Source organism: Dama dama, chromosome 15, assembly GCF_033118175.1.
Source record: "Dama dama isolate Ldn47 chromosome 15, ASM3311817v1, whole genome shotgun sequence".
Lineage (NCBI taxonomy): Eukaryota > Metazoa > Chordata > Mammalia > Artiodactyla > Cervidae > Dama > Dama dama.
In genome coordinates, this window is record NC_083695.1 from 10,801,325 (window position 1) to 10,829,106 (window position 27,782).

General features: G+C 40.1%; 1 protein-coding gene and 1 non-coding gene across 3 annotated transcripts in view; both read right to left on the reverse strand.

Annotated features, from left to right (window-relative positions):
* Positions 1-104: 104 nt before the first annotated feature.
* LOC133070845 (U6 spliceosomal RNA) lies at positions 105-211 on the reverse strand. Its single transcript, XR_009696249.1, has one exon. It is a non-coding gene; the product is annotated as a U6 spliceosomal RNA (small nuclear RNA).
* Positions 212-27,540: 27,329 nt separating this feature from the next.
* The window catches only part of SLC35F3 (solute carrier family 35 member F3), a 401,913-nt gene continuing 401,671 nt past the window's right edge, over positions 27,541-27,782 (reverse strand). For both annotated transcript variants that reach the window (XM_061162992.1, XM_061162993.1), the window contains one exon: positions 27,541-27,782. This exon is cut by the window's right edge and continues 1,276 nt beyond it. The gene's annotated coding sequence lies outside the window, so the exon portion shown is untranslated.

Sequence of the window (27,782 nt, forward strand, 5' to 3'; positions counted from 1 at the left end):
TGAGCTGCAGGAGTTGCTTGTATATTTTTGAGATTAATCCTTTGTCTGTTGTTTCATTTGCTATTATTTTCTCCCAATCTGAGGGCTGTCTTTTCACCTTGCTTAAAAATATGGAACGCTTCATGAATTTGTGTGTCGTCCTTGCGCAGGGGCCATACTAATCTTCTCTGTGTCGTTCCAATTTTAGTATATGTGCTGCCGAAGCGAGCACCAGATTCTTTACCAGATGCAACACATTAGGAAGTCCATGCCTGGTCCACAGACAAGGAGAATATTACCAAAGAGATTCAATGAATTGCAATAACGCCCTTTCCTCCACCCCTGCTTATTCTCAAGAAGCTCTGTGGTCTAGCCAAGAGCAAAAACAACTAGAAGAGAGAAATTTTGAGGTTTTGATATGGTAAATAATAAAAACAATAATGCAGGATAAGAATTGCAGAGGCCAGATTCACTTACAAAAATCTTGAAGACTGTGGGCAAGTAAAAGAATATGGGTGCCATAAAATGATTTCAGATGTGCTGTTTTGACCCAAAGGGAGTGTAATCTATGTTTGGAGAAGAGAGGAGGCGAAGAGAAGTCAGGGTGAAGAGGTAGAAGGCATGTCGTATTGCCATCAAGAGAAGCTTCATGTGGGTGTTCTCCAGTCTGAACTAAGTAGCTCCCCAAACCAGTGGTGGGCAGGGCCAGACAGATCCAGTAGCACTGAAAATGTATGTGTTGTTTTTCTGTTGCTGCCCACAGACTTTTATTTATAATCCGTACTGTTTACAAAGCAGTCATCACAGACACCTACTCAGGGACATAAACAAGAAAGATTCCTTTGACTTCAGTGTTGCTGCAGAGATCCTTTGGAATTCTTTTAGATCTCTGTGGTGAATCCTTGTCTACTCCTTCCTATTAACTATAGATGTGCTCCAAGATGTTGCCTTTTTTCCTCTCTCCTTTTCTTTACATTCTGTTTTCCATGGTGAGCTGATCATAGCCACAGTTTGCTTTTTTTTTTTTCCAAAAAGGCTTGCAAGTCTGTGTTTTAGTCCTAAAAGAACATTTGTACCAGTTCTTTCTTTCCAAGTCCATAAGGTTTATCTCCATCTGTTTGTCCTTCCATCACTCCAATAAGGTTAAAATTGGGAACACATAGTATTCTTTCTCCAGAACATCTTCTGCTTATAAGCTGTTCTTTTCATCAATTCTGTAAGTCCTTTGACCTCTAATTGGAAACTTGACTCTTCTTTCATGCTCCTTGCTCTGTATTTACATAACTAGTTTACTTCACAGGTCTTAAGCACCTGCACAGTGCTAGGCACCATGGTTGGCCTTGGGGATACAAAGATAAGTAAGGATAGATCTTGGCCCTTTAGAAGCTCAGTCTTGTGGAGGACATAAGCCATACTGCCCTCTAATAAAGAGTATTAAGAGCTATGGTAGAGGTATGCACCAACTACGGTGGGAGCCTGGAATAGGAATTAAATCAAGAAAGGAAACACAGGCAGTGTCAGAAGTTCAGTGGATAAGAGTGTGACTAGGCGTGAGTCCTACCCTCTCCCTCTGCCACTGGTGTCAAGCTGTGGACTTTGGACATGTTACTGAACTTATATACACATGGGATTCCTCAACTGAAAATGTGGATGATTAGAAAGCTACTTAGCTTTCTTGTGAAAGTTAAATGGAATATTCCAAGCAAAGCATTTAGAACAGCACATGCAAAGATTTCATTCATTCATTCACTCACTCAACAAATGTTGATTGAGGACTTACTGTGTGCTGGGCACTGCTTTAGGGGTTTGCGAGACATCAGAGAACAATATAGATGAAAATTCCTGTTCTGTGGAATGTGAAATCTAGCAGAGAGACAATAAGCAGTAAACAAAAAAATTCTGAATATAGTGTGTTAGATAAGTGCTCTAGGAAAAAGTGAAGATAAATATTAGTATTACTATATTTTAGAGGTCACTTGATCTTGAACTTAGAAATCCTTATGTTCCATTAAATCTGTGTTAATTGTAATTTGCCCCATTATTTTATGTACCCCTAAGAAAAGAAAGTGGAAGTTGCTCAGTGTCTGACTGTTTGCAACTCCATGGACTGTAGTCTTCCAGGCTCCTCTCTGTTCATGGAATTTTCCAGGCAAGAATACTGGAGTGGGTAGCTGTTCCCTTCTCCAGGGGATCTTCCCAACCCAGGGATTGAACCGAGGTCTCCCACATTTCAGGTGGATTCTTTACCGTCTGAGCCACCAGGAATGCCCAACAATATTGGAGTGAGTAGCCTATCCCTTCTCTGGGGTATCTTGCCAACCCAGAAATCAACCCGGGGTCTCCTGCATTGTAGGCAGATTCTTTATCAGCTGAGCTACCAGCCAAGCCCATCTATTAGGGGAGCCCACTTAAGAAAGGAAAAAGCACCATAAATTAAACTATAGCACAATGCTTTTTCATTACCTAAGATTCTTAAACTTTCTAAAACCTATTTAAACATAGAAGGATGAATTTTTTAAAAATTATATCACAGCAATACAGAAGAAGGAAAAGCAGAAATTGACTAAGGTGTTCCTGAAACTTCTTTACATTTTAAGTTTCAGTCCTCAGAATCTCATTCTGATTCAGTCACTTTGGGCACTTTAAGCAACTCCTCTTACCTTATCTTCTCCCCTCCCCTTCTCCTATCTTTCCAGATCCACTGAAGAGCTGAAAACAATTCAGCCAACTTTGTAATTAGGTACAAGGAGCCTACTTGCCGGGAGTCAGCACACGAGATCCCACCCATGACAAGGTCATGAGGAGAAGACCTGACAAGCAAGGCAGATCAGGACTTCAGGGATTTCGAAAAGCTGCCCTGGCACTCACCTTAAAGATGATCTCTGTCTTTCTGATGCTTGCTATATTAGACTATTCCCTAATTTCTGTGACACAGGTAGAAGGCCTTCCCCGATCTCTCTCCAAACAGAATCAACTTAGAACTTTAATTAGTATGTCCCCCAGATGGTGGTAGCCTATAAAATTATCCAAGATGAAAAGAGTGTTTCAATCTAGACCCATTTACTGGCATTCTAGTCTGCTTGGCAAATGCATACTAATGCACATGACTGCTCACAACACCTTAATCATAAATAGCATAAAGAACCTGATCACACAAAAGGCCCTAGTAGGCACAGAGCCCTTCAGGGGGTGAGGAAGCACTATTAGAGAACACAAAAATATTATTCTAAAAGTGGTTATTGGATCAACATTTGCTTGCTGTGTTTTTGCTCTTAATGTGCTGAGGTTGTGCAGTGGAAACTATTGTTAATATAGTTAAGGATTTAGGAAAATAAGAGTTTAGCCCTAGTGTGTAAACAATAAGATAATTCTTAATTTTAACCAAGAGTGCTAAACAGAGGCTGCCTCACTGGAGCTGCAGAGTCTTTGTGTGGTAAACTTTTTAGATAAATTTAACTGAGAACTTCTGCAAAAAGACTGACCTTTGTGTTAACAGGATTGTATTTCTACTATGTTGCAACCTGCTGTACCATGAGACTGCCACTTTTCTGTTTTCTGCTAAGCTCAAGGCCAGAAGATAATGTACAAAAATCTACTATGAAAAAAGACTCTCATAGACAAAGAAGTATGCAGAGAACACCTGGTTTCGTGAAGGACAAGCTGATGTAATGTTAAACTAAGTCTGTGTGCTTATCTTCCCCTTAGAAATGTACCAACTTAGGGTATAAGAGATACTGTGAAAACCAAAGCATTGCCCGACCCTGTTGAACACGCCAGTCTGGTCTCTCTCTCTCTCTCTCTCTCTCTCTCTCTCTCTCTCGACACTGTTCATCCTGAGGGTACCCCTGGATCCTGCTGAGGCTGGACCCCGGCACCTATTCTTCACTCCTGTTTTAGGAATGTTGCTTAAATACATCAGTGACCTTCCACTACCTGGCTCCCTTTAACATTTTGATTCTTAGAGGTCAAGAGTGCCCCATTCTGACCTAGATTTTCTTAGGGCACGGACACTCAACTCTGCAAATATGGATGCTAGTGCTTTTTATGTATATGCACACACAGGTAGTGACAACTGTTATGACTGGGGTCTGGAATCTGTAGGATGCATTTGATTGTCCAAGGTGTGGAAATGCAGGAACAAAAATGAAGTCTGTGAAATACTACATTACTAACTACTTTTAGGCACTGGGCTAAACATTTTACACTTATGATCTCACTTAATCCTTTTATCCATTGAAGTAGGCCCTCTGTTACACCCGTTTTATAGAACTAAATTATCCAATAGAAATGTAAGGCAAGCCACATATGTAATTTAAAACTTTTAGTAACCATATGAAAAAAGTAAATTAGAAACAGGTGAAATTAATTACAATAATACAGTTCCTCACTTCATCCTGTAATCAACCTAAAATATGAATAAGATATTCGGCTTTTCTTTTTTCATACCAAGTCTTCTAAATCCAGTGTGTATTTTGAGGGGAGATTTAAAAATTACTTTTTTATTTTTTGGTCTCACCATGCAGCATATGTGAGCTTAGTTCCCCAACAAAGGATTGAACTTGTGCCCCCTGCAGTGGAAGCTCGGAGTCCTAATCACTGGACCACCAGGGAAGTCCCCAGTGTGTATTTTAACTTAAAACACATCTTAATCTGGACTAATCACATTTCAAATGCTCAGTGGCCGCATATAGATAGCAGCTACAGCATTAGATAATATAGTTATGGATGACAGCCAATTAAAATTGTTTAAGACACACATTAAATGTTAGTCGCTTAGTCATGCCAAACTCTTTGCAGTTCCATGGACTATAGCCTGCCAGGCTCCTCTGTCTATGGAATTCTCCAGGCAAGAATTCTGGAGTGGGTAGCCATTCCCTTCTCCAGGGAATCTTCTGGACCCAAGTCCCCTGCAATTCAGGCAGATTCTTTACCATCTGAGCCACCAGGGAAAGCCATTAAATATGTGGCAGAATGGATTCTCCAACTCAGGTATAGATATAGCTATGAGACTAATTCTTGACATGTTAGTAAAAGTATGTTTTTGCAACTATGGAAACTTTCTTAAAAAGATAACTGGTGTGATCCATAATGCAAATTTGGGCCTAAAAGGAGCCTGACAGGACCCCTTCATAGAGTTAGAGGTGTCCTGCCAACACTGGGCAGCCTACCTCTGGACTTTTGCATAAGAGAGATATTTCAGCTCTTGTCTTGTTGAAGGTATCACTTCAGGTCTTTGTTACATGCAGCTGAAGAAATAAAACGGATATGATAGACTCTTCCTGAAAGACAAACAAGAATAAGATGGATTATAAGAAGAAGAGAATTAGTGGATCAATCCATTAAATCCAGTATCCTACTAAAAGTTTAAGAAAGAGAAGGGAGGAAATTTCCCAGAACCAAAGGACACAAAACTAGCTTGAAATGGCTCACAGTGTGCCCAGCAAAAGTGGAAAAGACTCAAATTGAGGCATGTTACTGGCAAAGTTCAGAACACCAGAGAAGCCCCTGGGACTTCTAGAAAAATAATGAAGACTATTTACAAATTATTGGCAATCAGAATGGCTTTGTGTTTCTCAAGAGTGGCATCAGAAGCCAGATGGCAACAAATCCAATGTCCTCACAGTTCTGAGGGAAAATTATTTGCAGTTTAGAATTTGAGAGCCAGTTTAAAGAAAACTTTCAATCAAATATGAAGGCAGGATAGAGACATTTTCAGATTTTTAAAAAACCTCTCATATATTCTGTAAAGAAGCTATGGAGAACACCTTTCCCCAGAACAAGAAATTAAATGGAAGACATGACATGGCATCCAGGAAGGAGGATCTCTGGCACAAAGAGAAATCTCACAATGATATCTTTGCAGAGAGCAACCAATAGGTTCATACCAAAAGGAAGGCAGGTATTTTCAGGAAATAAATACAACTGTTAATATGCATATGGCAGAAACATTAGTACATTTGAGAAAAAAAGATAGTTTGAAATTCAGACTCCCTAAAAGGGCTAGTAGTAAGCCTCAGTAAAAAGGAAGGAGAAAAAAGTAAAGAAATACGTAAGTAGTATATTACATGGTTCAGCAATGAACAAGGTTGGTATAACCACAAAAATGTAAATACCAACTAGTCGTTTAACCAACAATCAAAATAAAGTCAGGGGATGAAGGGAATATAAGCAGGGTGGGGAGAGGAAATAGAGAGCTAGTAGAATAAAGGCTTAGTGTGAAGTAGCCAACTGGCTTCACTTCACTTCACTTTTTTTTTTTAATTTATTTTTTAACTGAAGTATAATTGCTTTACAGAATTTTGCTGTTTTCTGTCAAACGTCAACATGAATCAACCATAGGTATACATATATCCCCTCCCCTTTGAACCTCCCTCCCATCTCCCTCCCCATCCCACCCCTCTAGGTTGGTAAAGAGCCCCTGTTTGAGTTTCCTGAGACAAACAGCAAATTCCCCTTGGCTATCTATTTTACATTTGGTAATGTAAGTTTCCATCTTACTCTTTGCATACATCTCACCCTCTCCTCCCCTCTCCCCATGTCCATAAGTCTATTCTCTATGTCTGTTTCTCCATTGCTGCCCTGTAAATAAATTCTTCAGAACCATTTTTCTAAATTCCATATATGTGTGTTAGAATACAATATTTATCTTTCTCTTTCTGACTCACTTCAGTCTGTATAATAGGCTCTAGGTTTTCATCCACCTCATCAGAACTGACTCAAATGTGTTCCTTTTTATGGCTACAGCTTACTTCTTACTGGTTGTGTGATGTTAGGTAACTTATTCTATTTCTTGTCTCTGAGTTTCCTCATCTGTAAAATAAGGAAATAATACCACTTACCTCAGTTACTGGTTTTCATTTTGTTTTCTGGCCATGCTTCTTGACTTGCAGGATTTTAGTTCCCCAACCAAAGACCGAATTCAGGCCCTCAGCTATGAAAGTGCCAAGTCCCAACCACTGGACTTTGCCAGGTACTTTGACCTCAGTTATTGTAAGGATAAAGTGAGTGTGTGTTTGTGTGTCCATATACAGTTTAAGCATATAAAACGTACTGGTAAAAATATTCTACACAAAGTAAATACTCAGTGAGGGTTTATTATCTTATTGTAGTAACAGTAATGTGGTGGGAAATGCTGAGTCACTTCAGTTGTGTCCAACTTAAGTCTATACTCTCTCTCTAATCTATATTCTCTAAATAGACTTAGAGTTTAAAATGCCAGTGGTGGTGATGGGTTAGTCACTAAGTAGTATCCGACTCTTGCGTCCCTATGGACTAGCCCGCCAGGCTCCTCTGTCCATGGGATTTCCCAGGCAGGAATACTGGAGTGGGTTTTCATTTCCTTCTCCAATATGCCAATATATGCATGCTACTTAAAATATGAAGATAAAAATAGAAGAGACATGTGGGTGGGGGCAGGGCAGCAAAAGAAGGTAGACTCTTTGATCTCTTTGATGTAACAAAAAGCTTCATGCCCAGACTAATATGATAAAAGTAAAACTTATTTCTAAACAAGGTGCCCTTAGTCCTCAAAGCACTCTGCCTGTTGGAAGGTCATTGAGTGAGCCTTTAATGAGCAATTCCTGCTATCCTTGGGTAAGGATGTTCAATCTACTTTTCAGCTCACTTCTCTCCCCTTAAGCCAAGTCATCTTTGCTCACTATAAAGCCTGTCACTTAAAGCCCAGTGAGTTTAGACAGCAAACTGAAGGCCAAATGAACAAGGTTGGCATAACCACGGTAATGTAAATACCAACTATTCATTTAACCAACAATCAAAATAAAATTAAGTTAGGGGGATGAAGGAACTACAAGCTGGAGTGGGGTGGGGAAATAGAGAACTAATAGAATAAAGGCTTAGTGTGAAGTAGCCAAGTGGCCTCACTTCAAATCACAGCTTACTTCTTACTGGTTGTGTGATGTTAGGTAAATTATTCTATTTCTTGTCTCTGAGTTTCCTCATCTGTAAATAAGGAAATAATACCACTTACTTCAGTTACTCCTTGATACTCCTACCAAGTCAAATGGCCCCACTCCAGAGTCTCAAAACAAGCCCTACCCCATTTTCTCTAATAGAGCTTAGAGGTTCAAACTCTGAACCTGTCATTTACTAGCTTCATAATTTTTGGCAATTCACTCACCTCGCTATGCCTGTTTGCTGGGAATTGCAGCAAGTCTGCAAGGAAATCTTTAGCTGATGCTCTGCACCCTTGTCAGTTAGCTTTTAAGGAATAGTCATAAATACCATGTTAGACAAGCTTTCAGTTAACATCCCCTGAACAGGGAACAGAGCACTCTGAAGACTCTTCTGTAAGGCAGAAAGCATACTCTGAAACTGACCCAGTCCTTCATTACACTCATAGTCTCATGTACTTAAAAGAAAGATCATAGGATGACAGCCTGGCTGTGGCCCAGTTGCTAACCTCACTGGTTAGACGCTGGGAAGAAAAGTGCCTTCACTCATCACATCTGATGCAAACATATAACAAAATTAGGAAATAAATCTTTTCTTTTCCATAATAAATGTCAAAACACATGTGGGGATTCAAGCTCCCTTGTGGTGTATAGAGGAAAGGAAACAGTATTAGCTATTACAATTATTTGCATATCTAACGCTTGTTTTTCTGACAGAAACAATCACTGCTATTAACAAACATGGACATAAAAGACCATCACCACCAAGAACATTTCAGGTCGGAATAACTATTTAGTTTTTCTTAGATGATGCTCTTTCATCCTATTAAAATTCAAAGTGTTTCTTTGATACAGACCAATGGGTTTCCATGGAAACCTGCTTTATTACCTAGACAACTAAGGGCTCATACTGGCACTGTTAGATTATTTTAAATTTTTCAGGAAATTCAGGCCTACTTAGATAAAAATTATGCTTCTTGGCTAAGTCAAAACTATTTCATTATTCCTTTGTGCCTTGAAACTTTCCAGTTAACCTCAGTAAACACAAACAATAATGAAATTTCTAATTGGTCCTGTGAATTCTACAACCCTTTATATTAGACAGATAGAAATTAAAGGAGTATAGTGGACCAAAGGTTTTATGAAGGATCTGTTTGACAAAATCCATATTTTCTTTAAAGACTGATTGAAAAGCAGTCAGTTCAAGGTTGAGATTCAAGTGTCTGGGGGAAAAGACTTTGCAGTTTAAAAGAATACACAGTAAGTTTCAATAGCTTAATCTTAGAGGGCTAGTGAAAGGTAAATTATGTGTATTGAAATAAGAAATCAATAATATCTGCTATTACTGTCAAGAACTGTGAACTGGATGCCATTATACATGAGTATTAACATGGTTGGATAAGCCTAGCCCAAAGAATCTGAATACTCAACCTGGTGGGAGGTTACTTTTAGAATTATGACTATGGTTATGACTTTTATGTATTTTGTAGTTGATTTAGAGAAACATAATCAAGGATGCTTGTCAAACCTATGTGGGGTCTGGGAATGGAGAGTAGTTCATGGTTTTAATGAAAGACTCAAGGATACCAACAGGCTAGGATGATGGACTGTAATAAACAAGACAGAATCACACTACTCCCCTGCTTAATCAGTTCTAGTGGGTTCCTATTGCTGACCAACAAATGCCCTAATGCCCCAGAATGGTGCTGAAGACCCTCACATTAGGACGGCTTGTTTTCTGACCTTATCTTCTACCACTCCCCTACCTCTCTTTATCAGAGCCATTTGCTTTCCCCAGATCTTGCCCTTAACATTCTGCCTTTCTTCTTGCTTTTTCATTCATCCGAAGTGCCTTGTCATCCACTTCTTTCTGAAAATCCTATTCATTCTGTTAGACCCAACTCAAAAAGTTATTTCCTTATTGAAGTAGTTCCCAACCCCTGCAGATCTAAATAACAAGAAGTCAGCCTGAGCGTCAACTGTCTCACCCTGCCTTATATTAGGGGTCTTGGTGACCTTGATCAGTCCTCATTTTAACTTCTAAGTTTCTTAAAGATAGGAGCTGGTTCAGGGACTTCCCTGGACATCCAGTAGTTAAGATTTCGTGCTCCCAGTGCAAGGGACATAGGTTTGATCCCTGGTGGGGGAACTACGATCCTGCATGCTGCATGACACAGCCTAAACAATAAAAAAATTTTTTTTTAATTTAAAGATAAGAGCTGGCTCAGATTACATTTTTAAAGTATTTGTGGAACAAACAAATGATAAATGTGAAATCATATTTGTGTTCAAAACAAAATTATTTCAGGAGAATAGGATGGAATGAACTTCTAACTAAATCTTAGGGACCTTACCATAAGTAAAATAAATACTGTGAGTACTAAAAGCTAATGTAAAATAGGCTACACTGTCCAGATGAGAGAACAATTTTTGTGTTACCAGATATGAAACAATGATCATTCTATATGAGCTCTGATTGTTAAATGCTTAAAGAATTGCTGCAAAGTGTGACTATAATGGGAAAGGCTTCACCTGCACGGTGTAAATTATCATTTACCTTGCCAATAACAGGATATCCCTCCGTCCGGAACCTGATTAGATCTCACCACATCCTCAGACCTACAGAGACTAATAACCTTGAATTCTGTGTCTTTGGCCATGATTCAAAGGGGAACACACTGGCCAAAAAGGAACGGATTCATCTTATGGTGGGAAATAAAAATGTTGGCAGCTCTCAGTCTAAGAACCGTGAATTAGGATGGGGGCAGAAGGATGACCTCCACATGTTAAACTGAAAATGTGTGGGTCAAGTCAAGAGCCATGAGCAAAGTGACCACTGGAGGGAGGGGAGTGGAAGCCAGAGCCTGCAGAGTGCTGCAGTCCTGAAGGTTCAGAGGGTCTATGGGTCCCTAAGGAAAGGAGTCTATGTCTGGGCAGTTTGTGTTTCTGTAATCCTTTCTGTTTTGCTCAGAAACCATGCAGGCAATAGGACTGAAACATATAAAGTGTTGAGAGAAAACCTCCACCAATCTAGAATTTTGTATCCCAAAAAATTATCCTTCAAAAATGGAGAAATAAAGAGACAAAAATGAAGAGAATTTGTTGCCAGTTGAACCTGACTTGCAAGCAACAAGTAAAGAAATTCTTTAGAGAGAAGAAAAAGAAAATAGGTCAGTGACTTGGATCTACATAAAGAAAGGAAGAGCTTTGGAAAAGGAATAAGTAAAAGTAAAATAAAACTTTTATTTTTCTTATTTCTAATTGATCTAATGGATAAGTTTATTAAAATAATAACAAGGCATGCAATTATGTATGCTTATGTATCTTTTTATGTGTATGTATCTATATATGTTTATGTATGTGTGTGTGTGCTCAGTCACTCAGTTGTGTCCGACTCTTTGCAACCCCATGGTCTGTAGCCCTCCAGGCTCCTCTGGAATTTTCCAGGCAAGAATACTGGAGTGGGTTGCCATTTCCTCCTCCAAGGGATCTTCCTGACCCAATGATGGAACCCACATCTCTTTCATCTCCTGCATTGGCAGGTGGATTCTTTACCACTGCACCACCTGGGAAGCCCATGTTTATGCATGCTTATATATAAATAAAATTAGGATTATCTTATTATAATGTACTCACACTACATGTGACATGGTACAGTGTTATTTGAAAGTGGTTGGGTTAGTTGTAAGCATTTGTTACAGAGTCTAGGGCAACCACAAACAAAAGTTAAAAAAAAAATAAGTATAACTGATATGCTAGGAAAGAAGAGAAAGTAGAATCATAGAAAATGCTCAATATTGAAAACAAATATATAAAATCTACTGACAATTGGCTTTCCTGATAGTTCAGTTGGCAAAGAATCCGCATGCAATGCAGGAGACCCCAGTTGGATTCCTGGGTCTGGAAGATCCAATGGAGAAGGGATAGGCTACCCACTCCAGCATTCTTGGGCTTCCCTTGTGGCTCAGCTGGCAAAGAATCCACCTCCTATGCGTGAGACCTGGGTTTGATCCCTGGGTTGGGAAGATCCCCTGGAGAAGGGAAAGGCTACCCACTCCAGTATTCTGGCCTGGAGAGTCCCATGGGGTCACAAAGAGTCAGACAGGACTGAGTGACTTTCACTTTCATTTCATGAGCTCAGGGGATGACTCTTTGCAGATTCTGACTTTGAATTTCAAAAAGGTCTTTCTGAAGATGATGTGCTTTGCCTCAGAAGAGTTTTTCCATAACCAAGGTAGTGAGACATGTTGTAATAGCTGTAGACATGTTCCCAAAACAGATCTGAATAATCTTCCCTGCTTTCTCACTGTAGGGGATGCTCAGAGGCCCAGTGTAGACCAGACAGAAACAGTAAACCAATGAATATAGTGATTACTGCTATTTCTTGTTGTTGCTTTAAAGCTGGAACTGTATCAAATATTGAATTTCATTAATAGACCCTCAAAAGTAATGCTTGGCTAAGTTGGTAAAGAATCTGCTTGCAGTTCAGGAGACCTGGGTTCAATCCCTGGGGCAGGAAGCTGCCCTGGAGAAAGATACGGCAATCCATTCCAATATTCTTGCCTGGAAAATCCCATGGACAGAGGACCCTGGCGGGCTACAGTCCATAGGGTCATAAGAATCAGACATGACAGAAGCGACTGAGCACACAGCATCAAAAGTAATGCATTACATCAAAACACCATAAATGATGAAGAATCACTTTAGTTTCCAGTTTTATTAGTAAATGTTTAGAACAGTTCCCAGATTCATACATGAGAAAGACAAGTACAGATGAAAGAGTAAATGTGAGCTTTCATATACACAGAATTTTTTAGAATCGATTTCTTCATCATAAGTGAAGTATTAAATAACTTGGTAAAAGCCTAAAAGAGTCTCAAGATTCCCTATGGTTGAGTTGTTTGGAAATATGTACTGCTTCCTGCAAACATCTATTATTAATTCTAATGTTAGTAAAATCATCTGTGTAGTACACACTTCCGAGCTCCCATAAAAGTTAAAAGAGCTTCTATTTTTAGTTGAATTTTCTGCTTGTTGACTTTCCATCAGAAGTCCTCATGGAACTCTGTCTGCCAGACTTTGGCCAGGGAGCTGCCCTCCGTATCGATTCTCTGCTTGCTCGATTGATCTAGTCACATTTCTGTGTTGAAAGCGGCCGCTCTCAAGTCCATTAGCCACTTTTAGGAGCACAGCGCCCATATAACAGTCCCAGATGGGATTCTAGGACCAGTCTGCCTTTCCTGCTCTGACAGCTTGTGACGGCCCCCGGCTCCACTCTTTGTAAGTTTTTAGCAGATGTCTGCTGTCTGCTCCTGCCTAGAGTTCCATCATGGTGCTTGGTGAAGAAGGGACATCTCCCCATTGGTGTTTTTTGCATAAGCTCCTTCTGGTCACAGTTTATGTATCATCAGGTAAAGGTGGATATTTGAAAGGATTAATACTCATGATTATGCCCTACTTCTCTAACATTATCTTCTACCATAAATATTGTTTTTCCCTTTGCTTTTAGTAGTCCTCTCCCACTTTATTTACCTTGAAAATGCCCACTTAAGTCATATCTTCTCTCTGAGGTCTCCCTGGGCTCTTTCTTTTCTGGGCCATTAGTCAGTTCTCGGAGAAGACAATGGCAACCCACTCCAGTACTCTTGCCTGGAAAATCCCATGGGCGGAGGAGCCTGGTGGGCTGCAGTCCATAGGGTTGCAAAGAGTCGGACACGACTGAGTGACTTCATTTTCACTTTTCACCTTCATGCATTGGAGAAGGAAATGGCAACCCACTCCAGTACTCTTGCCCGGAGAATCCCAGGGACGGGGGAGCCTGATGGCCTGCCGTCTATGGGGTCGCAGAGTCGGACAGGACTGAAGCGACTTAGCAGCAGCAGCAGCAGTCAGTTCTAGTCCCACCCCATCTATCCTTGGATATATGACCATTATATTACTTACCAGATTCTATTTTCCGTCTCCATCCATAGCTCAATGCTTTTTAAAAAAAAAAAAAAAAAAAGTGGTAAAATAAATGTAACATAAAATTTGCAACTTTATCCAAGCAAATCAGTGTCATTAATTACATTCAAGTTGTTCTGTAACCATCACCACCAGAAACACCACTAGTGTTTCTGTAACCATCACCACTAGTATTTTTAAAACTTTTCACTCCAAACAAAAACTCTGTTACCTATTAAACAATAACTCCTCAATTTCCTTCTCTCCCTTCTGGGCCCTAATAATCGCCAATCTACTTTTGGGACTAGAACTGACAAATGGCCCTGCTTTGGGCCCTAATAATCGCCAGTCTACTTCTAGGTTTATGACAGTGTCTTTGGGATACCTAATATTCCAGTTTCCTTATAAAAGTGGAATAATACAGTATTGTCCTTTTGTGACTAGCTTATTTCACTTAGCACAATATTTCCCAGATTTATCCATATTATAGCATGCATCAGAACTTCATACCTTTTCAATGACTGGATAATATTTCATAAAACATAATGTATGTCTGCATATTCTTTTGTTCATCCATTTTCATATTTTCATAGACACTTGGATTGCTTCTACCTTTTGCCTATTGTGGATAATGCTGTAGTGAACACAGGTATACAAGTATCTATTCAAATTCCTGTTTTCAGTTATTTTGAATCTATACCTAGAAGTGGAATTGCTGGGTCATCTGGTAATTCTTGGGCTTCCCTGGTGGCTCAGATGATAAAGAATGTGCCTGCAATCCAGGAGACCTAGGTTCAATCCCTTGGTTGAGAAGATCCCCTGGAGAAGGAAATGGTAACCCATTCTAGGATTCTTGGCTGAGAATTCCATGGACAGAAGAACCTGGCAGGCTACAGTCCATGCAATCACAAAGAGTCGGACATGACTGAGCAACTAATACATACACACAGCTGGTAATACTATGTTTAGATTGTTGGGAAACTGGGAAACTTTTCCATGGCAGTTGTACAATTTTATCTTCCTACCAGCAGTGTATAAGAGTTTCAGTTTCCCCACATACTCATCAACACTTTGTCTTGTATTTAAGAAAAAAAATATATATATGTATAATTATTATAGTCATCATAGTAGGTATGAAGTGGTGCCTTACTTTTGACTTGCTTTTCCCTAATGTTTAGTGATGCTGAGTATCTTCTCATGTGCTTATTGACCACTTGTATATCTTCATTGCAGAAATGTTTATTCAAGTCCCTTTTGCTTATTTTAATGGGTTATTTTTATCTTTTTAATATTGAGTGTTAGGAGTTCTTTGTATATTCTGATTATGAAATCCTTGTCAGCTATGTGAGTTTTAAATATTTCCTCCCATTTTGGGGACTTCCCTGGTGGTCCAGTGGTTAAGACTCTGTGCATTCATCACAAAGGATGCAGGTTTGAACCCTGCTTGGGGTACTAGATCTTTCGCGTTGTGCAATGTGACCAAGAAAATTTTTTTTCTCCCATTCTGTAGGTTGTATTTTTTACTTTCTTGATAATGTACTTTGGTGCACAAAATTTTTGATTTTGATGAAGTTCAACTTACTATATTTTCTTTTGTTTCTCATGCTTTTGCTATTATTGCCACATTAAAGTCATGAAGATTTACTCTCAGCTTATCTTTTAAGACTTTTAAGATTTTTTTGCTCATATATTGAGGCTTCTGATCCATTCCGAGCTAATTTTTGTGTATGGCATAAGATAGGGTTTGAACTTCATTCTTTTGCATGTTGTCCCAGGACTATTTGATAAAGAGACTGATCTTTGCCAATTGAATATGCTTGGCATCCTTGTCAAAAATTAACTGATCATAAATATTTGGGTTTATATCTGGATTTCTTTGCTATTCAATTGGCCTATATGTCAATCCTCATGCCAGTACCACACTGTTTTAATTATAGCTTTGAAATAAGTTTTAAAATCAGGAAGTGTGAGTCTTCTGATTTTGTTCTTTTTCAAGATTGTTTTGGCTATTTGGATCTTTTGAAATTCCATAAGAATTTGAAGATTAGTTTTTTCAAATCTGCAGAAAATAAAGGCTGTTGCAATTTTGACAGGAATTGGCTTGAATCCGTATATCATTTGGATAGTACTTATATCTTAAACAATGTTAAGTCTTGCAATCCATGAACATATGATATCCTTCCATTTACTTAGGTCTCTTTAACTTTTTTTGGCAATGTTTATAGTTTTCAAAGTACAAGTCTTTCACATCCTTGGTTAAATTTACTCCTAGGTATTTTATTTATTTATTGTTGCCATTGGTAGATCGAATTGCTTTCTAGATTTCTCTCATGGGTTTTTTATTGCAGAAATCAGAGCACAGTTGATTTCTGTGTGTTGACCTTGTACCCTGCAACTTTGTTGAATTCATTTATTAGCTCTAGTACCTTTTCTGTGAATTCTTTAGAATTTTCTATATATAGGATCATGTCATCTGAAAATAGAGATAGTTTTAGTTTTTCCTTTCCAATTTAGACATCTTTTCTTTTTTCTTGTCCAGTTGCTTTGGCTTGAAATTCCATTACAATGTTGAATAGCAGTGGCAAAGGCAGTTATCCTTGTCTTATTCCTGATCTTAGGAAGAAAGTTTTCAGTCTTTCATCATTGGGCATGAAGTTAGCCATGAATTTTTCATAAATAACCTTCCTTATATTGAGGAAGTTTCTTTCTATCCCTAGTTTTCTTAGTGTTTTTTTAATCATGAAAGGGTGTTAGATTTTGTGAAATTCTTTCTCTGCATCAATTGGGATGATCATGTGCATTTTTCTCCTTTGTTCTATTAATATATCACATTGATTGTTTTTCTTATGTTGAATTATCCTTGTATTCCAAAGGTCAATCTCACTTGTTCATAGTGTATAATCCTTTTAATGTATTGTTGGACTTGCTTCACTAGTATTTTGTGAAGATTTTTGAATGAATATCATGGGGGGGATATTCATCTATTTTTGTGATATCTTTATCTGACTTTGGTATCAGAGTAATGCTGGCCTCATAGAAAAAGTTAAAATTTATTCTCATTTTGTCTATTTTTAGGAAGAGCTTGATAAAGATTGGTATTTGTCAAATGTTTGGTAGACTACAACTATGAAGACATTCTTGTCCTGGACTTTTCTTTGCTGAGAGGTTTTTGATTACTTAATTCACTCTCTGTTGAGATTTTCTATTCCTTTTTGAGTCGGTGAAGGTAACTGTGTATTTATAGGAATGTGCCTTTTCTTCTAAGAGTACTAAGGCTTTTGCTTTTATATTTAGGTTTCTAACCTGCTTATTTAACTTATATGCAGAGTACATCATGAGAAACACTGGGCTGGAAGAAGCACAAGCTGGAATCAAGATTGTCAGGAGAAATATCAATAACCTCAGATATGCAGATGACACCATTGCCAACATTTGTTGGATCATCGAAAAAGCAAGAGAATTCCAGAAAAACATCTATTTCTGCTTTATTGACTGGGCCAAAGCCTTTGACTGTGCGGATCACAATAAACTGTGGAAAATTCTGAAAGAGATGGGAATACCAGACCACCTGACCTGCCTCTTGAGAAACCTGTATGCAGGTCAGGAAGCAACAGTTAGAACTGGATATGGAACACCAGATTGGTTCCAAATAGGAAAAGGAATATGTCAAGGCTGTATATTGTCACCCTGCTTATTTAACTTATATGCAGAGTACATCATGAGAAACGCTGGGCTGGATGAAGCACAAGCTGGAATGAAGATTGCCGGGAGAAATATCAATAACTTCAGATATGCAGATGACACCACCCTTATGGCAGAAAGTGAAGAGGAACTAAAGAGCCTCTTGATGAAAGTGAAGGAAGAGAGTGAAAAAGTTGGCTTAAGCTCAACATTCAGAAAACTGAGATCATGGGATCCAGTCCCATCACTTTACGCCAAATAGATGGGGAAACAGTGACTGACTTTATTTTGGGGGCTCCAAAATCACTACAGATGGTGATTGCAGCCATGAAATTAAAAGATGTTTACTACTTGGAAGGAAAGTTATGACCAACCTAAATAGCATATTAAAAAGCAGAGACACTCTCACTTTGTAAACAAAGGTCCGTCTAGTCAAGGCTATGATTTTTCCAGTAGTCATGTATGGTTGTGAGAGTTGGACTATAAAGAAAGCTGAGTGCCAAAGAATTGATGCTTTTGAACTGTGGTGTTGGAGAAGACTCTTGAGAGTCCCTTGGACTGCAAGGAGATCCAACCACTCTATCCTAAAGGAGATCAGTCCTGGGTGTTCATTGGAAGGACTGATGCTGAAGCTGAAACTCCAATACTTTGGCCACCTCATGTGAAGAGTTGACTCATTTGAAAAGACCCTGATGCTAGGAAAGGCTGAGGGCAGGAGGAGAAGGGGATGACAGAGGATGAGATGGCTGGATGGCATCACTGACTCAATGGACATGAGTTTGGGTAAACTCCACAGTTTGTGATGGACAGGGAGGCCTGGTGTGCTGTGGTTCATCGGGTCTCAAAGAGTCAGACATGACTGAGCAACTGAAGTGAACTGAATCTATTTTGAATTAATATTTATACATGTTATAAGGTAGGGTTTCATCTTCATTCTTCTGCAAGTGGTTGGTTATCTAATTTATTTATTGGTACACAATTGTTCATAATATTTTCTTATAATTCTTTTTATTTCCATAAGGTTAGTAGTAATGTTCCACCCTGTCATTTCTGATTTTAGTTGAGTTTCCTCTCTCTTTTTTGTCTTTGTCAGTCTAGCTAAAGATCTGTTAACATTTTTGATCTTAAAAAACACAACACCAGTTTTTAGTTTTGTTGATTCTATTGCTTTTATATTCTCTATTTTATTTATTGCTTCCCTGGTTGCTCAGTGGTAAAGAATCCGCCTGCCAAAGCAGGAGATGCAGGTTTGATCCCTGCGTCAGGAATATCCCCTAGAGAAGGAAATGACAACCCATTCCAGTATTCTTGCTTGGGAAATTCCATGGATAGAGGAGCTTGGCGGGCTGAATTTCAGGGGCTCGCAAGAGAGTCAGACACAACTTAGTGACTAAACAGCAAGTAACAATTTTACTTATTTTCACTGTAATCTTTATTATTCCTTCCTTCTATTAGCTTTGGGTTTAGTTTCCCTTCTTTATATTGTTCCCCCCAGACTAAAATCAGGTTATTGATTTGAGATCTGTTTTTCTTTTTTAAATGAATGAATGTGCAGCTATAAATTTCCTTCTGAGCATTGCCTTTGCAGCATCCCAAAAGTTTTGGTGTGGTATTTCTTGTTTTTATTTGTTTCTAAGTGTTTGCTAATTTCCTTTGTGATCTCTTTTTTGATGCATTGGTTGTTTGGGCATGTGTTTTTTAATTCCCACAAATTTGTGAGTTTTCAAGTTTCCTTCTGTTATTGATTTCTCATTTCATTCCACTGTGGTCAGAAAGGATAGTTTGTGTGATTTCAATCTTTTAAATTTATAGAGACTTGTTTTGTGGCCTAGTATATGGTCTGTCCTGGAGAATGGACCACGTGCATTGGGGAAGAACGTGTATTCTACTATTGTTAGGTGGAGTGACTGTATTTGGAGACAAGACAAAAAAAACTATCATTGACTTTAATTAGAAAGCAATATCAGAAGGAAACTTATATAGAAAATGTTTAGTCTACAGAACTTTCATGCTTATTGAAGTCTTTGAAAGTCTCAGGAGACTTTTCTTCCAGAAGGGCCATAGACAGAATCACTCAGCAGAGAAGTTTGTCCTAAGAGTCTTTCTCTCTGAGCAGTCTCCCCACAAGCAAGTCCTGGGGGACAAGGCAATCTGCTTGGCCCCTCCCAGCCATATGGTCTTGTGAAAGTCCCTTGATAATTACTTAATAAAGCCATAGAATGTTCTGCGAGTTATAAGTTACTTTCACAAACATATCCTTCACAATCCTGGGGACCAGGTTTCATTGCAGTTTATGTATTATGATTGATTTTAGCAGTTGACATTTAAGAAGCAGATGGCCCTCTCATTGTCCCTGACCTCAAAATATTTTCATTCATCTTCTGCTCAGAAGTCCTGGTCAGATTTTCTTTAAGTGACCTCTTGGCATCTGAATCCTAGCAGCATTTGTCCCGCATGGGACAAGATGGCAGAACACGGGTTATTCTCTAAGCTTTTATAGAAAACACAAAGCAAAGTACAGCAGAAAAAAACTAGAATTCACTAGAATTTCATTTCACTCAATACTCATTCAGTTCAGTTCAGTCATTCAGTCGTGTCCAACTCTTTGCGACCCTATGAATCGCAGCACGCCAGGCCTCCCTGTCCATCACCAACTCCCAGAGCCCACTCAAACTCATGTCCATCGAGTCGGGGATGCCATCCAGCCATTTCATCCTCTGTCGTCCCCTTCTCCTCCTGCCCCCAATCCCTCCCAGCATCAGGGTCCTTTCCAGTGAGTCAGTTCTTCACATGAGGTGGCCAAAGTATTGGAGTTTCAGCTTCAGCATCAGTCCTTCCAATGAATATTCAGGACTGATCTCCTTCAGGATGGACTGGTTGGATCTCCTTGCAGTCCAAGGGACTCTCAAGAGTCTTCTCCAACACCACAGTTCAAAAGCATCAATTCTTTGGCACTCAGCTTTCTTTATAGTCCAACTCTCACAACCATACATGACTACTGGAAAAATCATAGCCTTGACTAGACAGACCTTTGTTTGCAAAGTAATGTCTCTGCTTTTTAATATGCTATTTAAGTTGGTCATAACTTTCCTTCCAAGGAGTAAGCGTCTTTTAATTTCATGGCTGCAATCACCATCTGTAGTGATTTTGGAGCCCAGAAAAACAAAGTCAGTCACTGTTTCCACTGTCTCCCCATCTATTTCCCATGAAGTGATGGGACTGGATCCCATGATCTTTGCTTTCTGAATGTTGAGCTTTAAGCCAACTTTTTCACTCTCTTCCTTCACTTTCATCAAGAGGCTTTTTAGTTCCTCTTCACTTTCTGCCATAAGGGTGGTGTCAACTGCATATCTGAAGTTATTGATATTTCTCCCAGCAATCTTCATTCCAGCTTGTGCTTCATCCAGCCCAGCGTTTCTCATGATGTACTCTGCATATAAGTTAAATAAGCAGGGTGACAATATACAGCCTTGACATATTCCTTTTCCTATTTGGAACCAATCTGGTGTTCCATATCCAGTTCTAACTGTTGCTTCCTGACCTGCATACAGGTTTCTCAAGAGGCAGGTCAGATGGTCTGGTATTCCCATCTCTTTCAGAGTTTTACAGTTTATTGTGATCCACAGAGTCAAAGGCTTTGGCCTAGTCAATAAAGCAGAAATAGATGTTTTTCTGGAATTCTCTTGCTTTTTCGATGATCCAGCGGATGTTGGCAATTTGATCTCTGGTTCCTCTGCCTTTTCTAAAACCAGCTTGAACATTTGGAAGATCACAGTTCATGTATTGCTGAAGCCTGGCTTGGAGAATTTTGAGCATTACTTTACTAGTGTGTGAGATGAGTGCAATTGTGTGGTAGTTTGAGCATTCTTTGGCATTGCCTTTCTTTGGGATTGGAACAAAAACTGACCTTTTCCAGTCCTGTGACCACTGCTGAGTTTTCCAAATTTGCTGGCATATTGAGTGCAGCACTTTCACAGCATCATCTTTCAGGATTTGAAACAGCTCAACTGGAATTCCATCACCTCCACTAGCTTTGTTCTTAGCGATGCTTTCTAAGGCCCACTTGACTTCACATTCCAGGATGTCTGGCTCTAGGTGAGTGATCACACCATCATGATTATCTGGGTCATGAATACTCATTAGCAAGAGACAATAAAGGATTTGAGAGAATAGGTAGTTGAGACTGCTGAACAGTAACTTAGCATTTTTTTCTCCGCTAAAAAAAGACAGGAAATTAAATGTTAGAAAATATAAGAAAGTCCAGGCCAAAGTAATGTGTTAATGCTTTTGATGCAATAATACCCTCAGGTAAGCCAGACCTGGGGGCAGCTAAATGTCCAAATGTGCTCTGGACTTTAAATCAGTGCTAATGGTAAGATTGTATTTTTAAAAATTAAGCTTTAGAGAAAGACACCAGGTCCAACCTAAATGGTAATTGCATGCAATAAAAATTAAAGAAAGTCATCAGGCTATAGGTGGATAAGTAAATATGTGCTCAGTCACGTCCACCTCTTTGTGATCCCGTGGACTGTAATCCACCAGGTTCCTCTGTTCATGGAATTTTTCAGGCAAGAATACTGGAGTGGGTTGCCATTTCCTTCTCCAGGGAATCTTCCCAACCTGGGGATCAAATCCACATCTCTTGTGTCTCCTGCATTGGCAGGCAGGTTCTTTACCTCTGCACTACCAGGGAAGCCCAGGTGAATAAGTATATGTCTAATCTAAATGGTATCATTTAAAAAAATTAGTGATTATTATGTAGTGATTAGTTTGCATGAATATTTTACATAAACAAAATAAAAAAATAGAAATAGCCTAATTGGTTGGAAAGATGTGCTAATCAAAAGGCCACAGTAAATGTGGCAAATGCTTGCACACACACTCACACATGAGGTCTTTGAGGAAATCCAACATCTCAGACAGTACCATTCAGCAGAGCTATCTACACGGTATAGATATTTTGCAAACCCTTGATAGGTGCCAGGCTATCAGCATCCCCACAAGGCCCCACTCTGCACACTCCAGATTATAAAGGAAGGTACATCATAAATGCAGTTTCTCACTAACAGGATGAAATCAGCTAACAGGGAGCGTGAGGAGTGAATGTAAGTACATCTGCTTGGTGTAACTGAGTTTGCAGTCCCCATAAATGAAGGTACCACAAAAGAGTGGTCAGGGGCATAAAAAACATCAAACTCTAGTCCCTGATAATGTATCTTGTGTATGTTGAAAAAGAACACCACAGTGATATAAGAACAGCTTTTCTTTATTTATACCCAGATTTTCCCCTCATAGGCATGGCTGTACGTGGACACAACATGGCCTTTAACTCTTGCCTGTCCCTAGCCTCTGAGATTCCCCACGTCATTAGCATAGCATAGATTCCTAAAAAATATTAGGGGGCCAGCAGGTCTTCTGTGGAGTTACTATTAATAGATGGGGTATAAACACTGGGAACTCCTGAAATTTCTGTCAGGAGATTTTTTTTTTAAGTTCTTCTAATTTTTTTCTTATTTCGAAGAGTCCCTTCTTCTGGGTGCCTGTCACTCTCAGAGAGGAAGTGCCTGGAGGCTCCCTCTGGCCCTTCTTGGTGAGACTGCTGGGCCTGTGGTCCCCTCTGGGCTCACCGTCTGTGTCAGAGGCCACTGCTCAAACTGCCGCTGCCGCGGGCCTACACACGCACTTCCTGCCGGCTTGTGGCTCCATGGGTATTCCGCATTTTTTACAGAAAACCTAATTCTTTTTTCAGTAAGAGAAAAAAATTCACATTGTTTTTGTTGTTGAGAGGTAAAATTTACAATACATCATAATACATTGCATTCATAAGTTTTCATTTGTTATGATTCTAGCAACCACACTTTTTGATAATTTAGAGATTTACCTTAGCTGAAGTTTACCACTATTCTAACTCAAGAAAATGACTTTCTCAAGATTTTGACAATGCTAAAATACATAAAAAATATGTAAGACAAATACTATTCTTTAAAAAAAAATTTTTAATGTATTTTAAATGCTGTGAAAAACTTTAAAACCCTCTTTGTTTATGTATTGTGGATGTATTTCTTATGAATCATTCTCATTCATTCTTTAAAGCAGTTGGACCAAGGAGTCCTGCTTGGCCATAATGAGCCCAGATTTAAGAAATGTGAATACCAGGAAGTAAAAAAAAAACAAAACAAACAATCCCCAAATAAAAGTCCAATTTTTCTTTGAATATTCTACTTTTCTCCCACATACTATTCAGAGTTCTTGAACTCAAGGAACAGAATTGCATCTTGCTGTATTAAACAGAAGAGAACTTTTGGGGAGGCTCTTTAGGACTGTATGTATCCAAAGGACCTGTCTGGAAAAAAGAGGAACGGGAGGGACTTGGGGACTGACTGGTCAGCAAGGCTTTACTGGGTTGTTCCTTGGGCTTTGGCCAAGCCCTGGGAGACTGCAGCCCACAAGTTCAGTTCATATGGCTCCCTCTCCACCAGATGCTGGCATCTGAGATGGAGACTCTGCTCTCTTCAACTTCTGCAACAATAGCAAAATGCTGCTTCCAACAAGGATCAGATGCTGGGCAGCCAAAACCAAGCCAACCGCCCCACAAATATCCTTTATATTTGTAAGATTTTGGCAAAGAAATTTTAAATCATTTTGTGAGGCAACCATTTCATAAACCACTAGACTGAGATATAATTCACATATCATAAAATTACCTGTTTGAAGTATATACAATTTATGAAATGTTGGCACATATGTAAGATTGTACAACTCCATTCTAGTTTTAGAATAAATCACTTATATTCAAAACTGAAGATAAAGAACTCCGTGCCATGTATCGTTGGCTAGATCTGGAAACACCCTTGTTCTATGGAGGTCGGTCTCTAACCACAACTTCCTGTCTCTGCATTCTCTTTATCCGTGACAACCCCGAGTAAGGAGGAGCTCCGGGTCTGCACTGCAGCTCGGTTCCTATGTCCACATTCTGAGAGGGATGGGCTGGAGTGGCGGAAGCCCCATATCCTCTTTGTACCTTCTATCTTCGTTTTACTTTTATTCCTTAAGGAGCAAAGGTAGAATTCTTTAGCTCTTTCCAGACTGTCCTCTAGAGGGCAGACAATCACCCAGGGAGAGCAAAAATGGAGCCTGTTTCCCAAAGCCAGCCCGTGGTCCCATCAGGAAGAACCCCGTCCCAAGAGTTTCTGTTCATGGATCCTTCCTTGGTTTGTCATAGCTCATCCCAGTTCTTGAAATCTGCGTGGTAGGGGTGGAGGGGGTGGGGGGTGGGGGGAGTTGTAGTTTGTATTCTTTCTGGAAAAAAAAAAAATCTCTCAAATCCTCCAACCCCCAACTCATGTTTATAATGTTCTGGAAGAAACATTAACCTCTCCTGAAAGTTTTAACCTTTTAATTTCACATATATTAATCCTCATAGTCTTTTTTTACTGGAGTAAATTATACGTAATATAAAATGTACCATTTGGACCATTTCTAAGTGCACAGTTCAGTGGCATTAAGTACATTCACATTGTGGTACAACCACCATCACCTTCAACCTCCAGAACTGTTTAATAATCTCACAAAGCTGAAATTCTGTACCCATTGAACAAGGACTCCTGATTCCTGGTCCCTAATAACCACCATTCTCCTTTCTGTCTCTTTGAGTCTGACTACGCTAGGTACCTCATATTAGTGAAATCAGGTAATATTTGTCCTATGTGACTGGCTTTTTTGACTAGTATAATGTCTTCAAGATTCATCCAAGTTGTAACCTGTATCAGAATTTCATTCCTTTTTGAAGGCTGAATAATACTCCACTATATGTATTTACCATGTTTAGCCATTCATCCACTGATGGACACCTGGGTTGCTTCTACCCCTTAGCTACTGTGAATAATGCAGCTCTGATGATAGGTTTACAGATATCTCTTTGAGTCCCTACTCTCACATCTTTGGGGTCTTCATAGTCTTTTATGCCCATGGAAGAATAAGGTAAATCTGTCCTGTGTAGGGTTGCCCAGTTTTTCACTTTATGGCTTACAAAGGAAATGTTTGGCTGTGTAACTGGGGAGGTTGGGAGCCCAGGAGTCATGGAGGTGACTCCCAGGGGTTCACAGCACACACGGGAGACACGGCAGGCAGCCCTGTCCTAGACAGCGACACTCTCCAGATTCTGAGCCCATGTACCAGCAGTCCCCAGCTTTTTTGCACCAGGGACTGATTTCTTGGAAGACAGTTTTCCATGGACTGGGGAAGGAGGATGGTTTCAGAATGATTCAAGCATTACATTTATTATGCACTTTATTTCAATTATTATTATATCAGCTTCACTTCGGATCATCAGGCATTAGAATCTGGAGGCCGGGGACACCTGGTGTAGATGCTGTATGTGTGGGTGGCAGGACAAGGTATCCCAAAGAGGCTGTCATCTCCTCTCAATTCGATACCAACCAGAGTTCTTGGCCTCCTTAATCAATAGAAATTGACTACAGGCCAGACAAGAAACTCAGACAAGGTTTTTACCAGGGCCCCTGATGCAGCCAAGGGAAGCAAGAACAAACTACAGGATCTCTTGCTTGTTGGCTCCCTGAGGTCGGGCAAGCTTGTTCCTTACATGGGGTGAAAGAAGGAGTGTCCATGGGTCGGGCCAGAGGAGTGGCTTAGATGGTTTGCCCACCCCTTAGGCAGTGCTTGAACGGCACTCTTGGACTGCAAGGAGATCCACCCAGTCCATCCTAAAGGAAATCAGTCCTGAATATTCAGTGGAAGGACTGCTGCTGAAGCTGAAGCTCCAATACTTTGGCCACCTGATGCAAAGAACTGACTCCTTGGAAAAGACCCTGATTCTGGGAAAGACTGAAGGCAGGAGGAGAAGGGGTTGGTTGGATGGCATCACTGACTCGATGGACATGAGTTTGAGCAAGCTTTGGGAGTTGGTGATGGACAGGAAAGCCTGCATGCTGCAGTCCATGGGGTCACAAAGAGAGACATGACTGAGCGACGGAACTGAATTGAACTAGGAGGTGCTGTGTGCAGGGGTCATGTGCAGTATCCTGACATGATACTTTTGCTCCAGGCTCTTTAAAAATGGTAACTGGGTTTTTTGGTTTATTTTGTATCCTCTGTCCATAATTTTGCCCTAACTGTGCATGCGCATAGTTATTTTTAGTTCCATACAGTTTTTTTTTTGTTTTGTTTTGTTTTTGTAATTTGTTGCTGGAGGAGAGGTTTGTCCAGGCGCAGGCACTTCAGCAAAAGGTCTCAGGTCCGAGCCTGCCTCACGGTTCACATGCCCTCTTAGAGAACATGGCCCTCTGTGGCCGGAGGATGAGACATGTAAGACCTCAGAGCCCCTGGCTGCAGCAGCCTGGAACAGCGATACACACGTTACATTAAATTCTTTCTAGAGCCAGGCAGAAGTCAGGTGTGGGAGCAGAGCTGAAGAGACTAGGTCAATTTAGGGACTGAGGCTGCCACTCTGAGGCACAAGTGTAAGGGAGCCGAGGGACGGGGCTGCCCAGGAGAGGGAGGCAGAAGCCATACCAGAGATGCACCGGGGCAGGCAGGCATCCCAGGAGAGGGGCGGTGGGGCAGGAGGATAGGAGGGAAACCCTGCCTCGAGACATTTCCTTCCAGGGCTGGACCTTTGCCCCGCACTTCACTTTTGTGAAAGCAAAGTGTGTTACTCGTTCAGTTGTGTCTAACTCTGCGATCCCATGGACTCCAGCCCACCAGGCTCCTTTGTTCACGGAATTCTCCAGGCAAGAATACTGGAGTGGGTTGCCATCACCTTCCCCAGGGGACCTTCCCAACCCAGGGATGGGACCCAGGTCTTCTGCATTGCAGGCAGACTTTTTAACCATCTGAGCCACCAGGGAAGTTGTGAAAGCAACTCTGTCTGCATTAAGAACTTTCTTCCCTTGAAGTGGCAGTATGGTTTTCTGTGCCTTGAGGGTGCAGGAGGATGGGGCTTGCTGGGAGAAGAATATCAGGTGAGGAAGCCAGAAAGTCAGATCTACCTAGTGGGAAAGGAACAAAGTTGCTGCCAAGACAGCACAAAATGCTTCTTTTTTAAATAGTTTATTCATCTGTTTGGCCAAACAGGTAATGGAAACTGAGAATAATAATTTGCTAAAAAGTTCAGGTCATGAGTACCCCTTTCCCCTAGGAAACAAAAGACTCCATGGTTACAGAGTGCACCATTGGGTTATGACAACATTTCAAAATAAGGTTTCCGTTTCGATATGTAACAATGTAAACTTCAAAAATAGTAAACTCTAA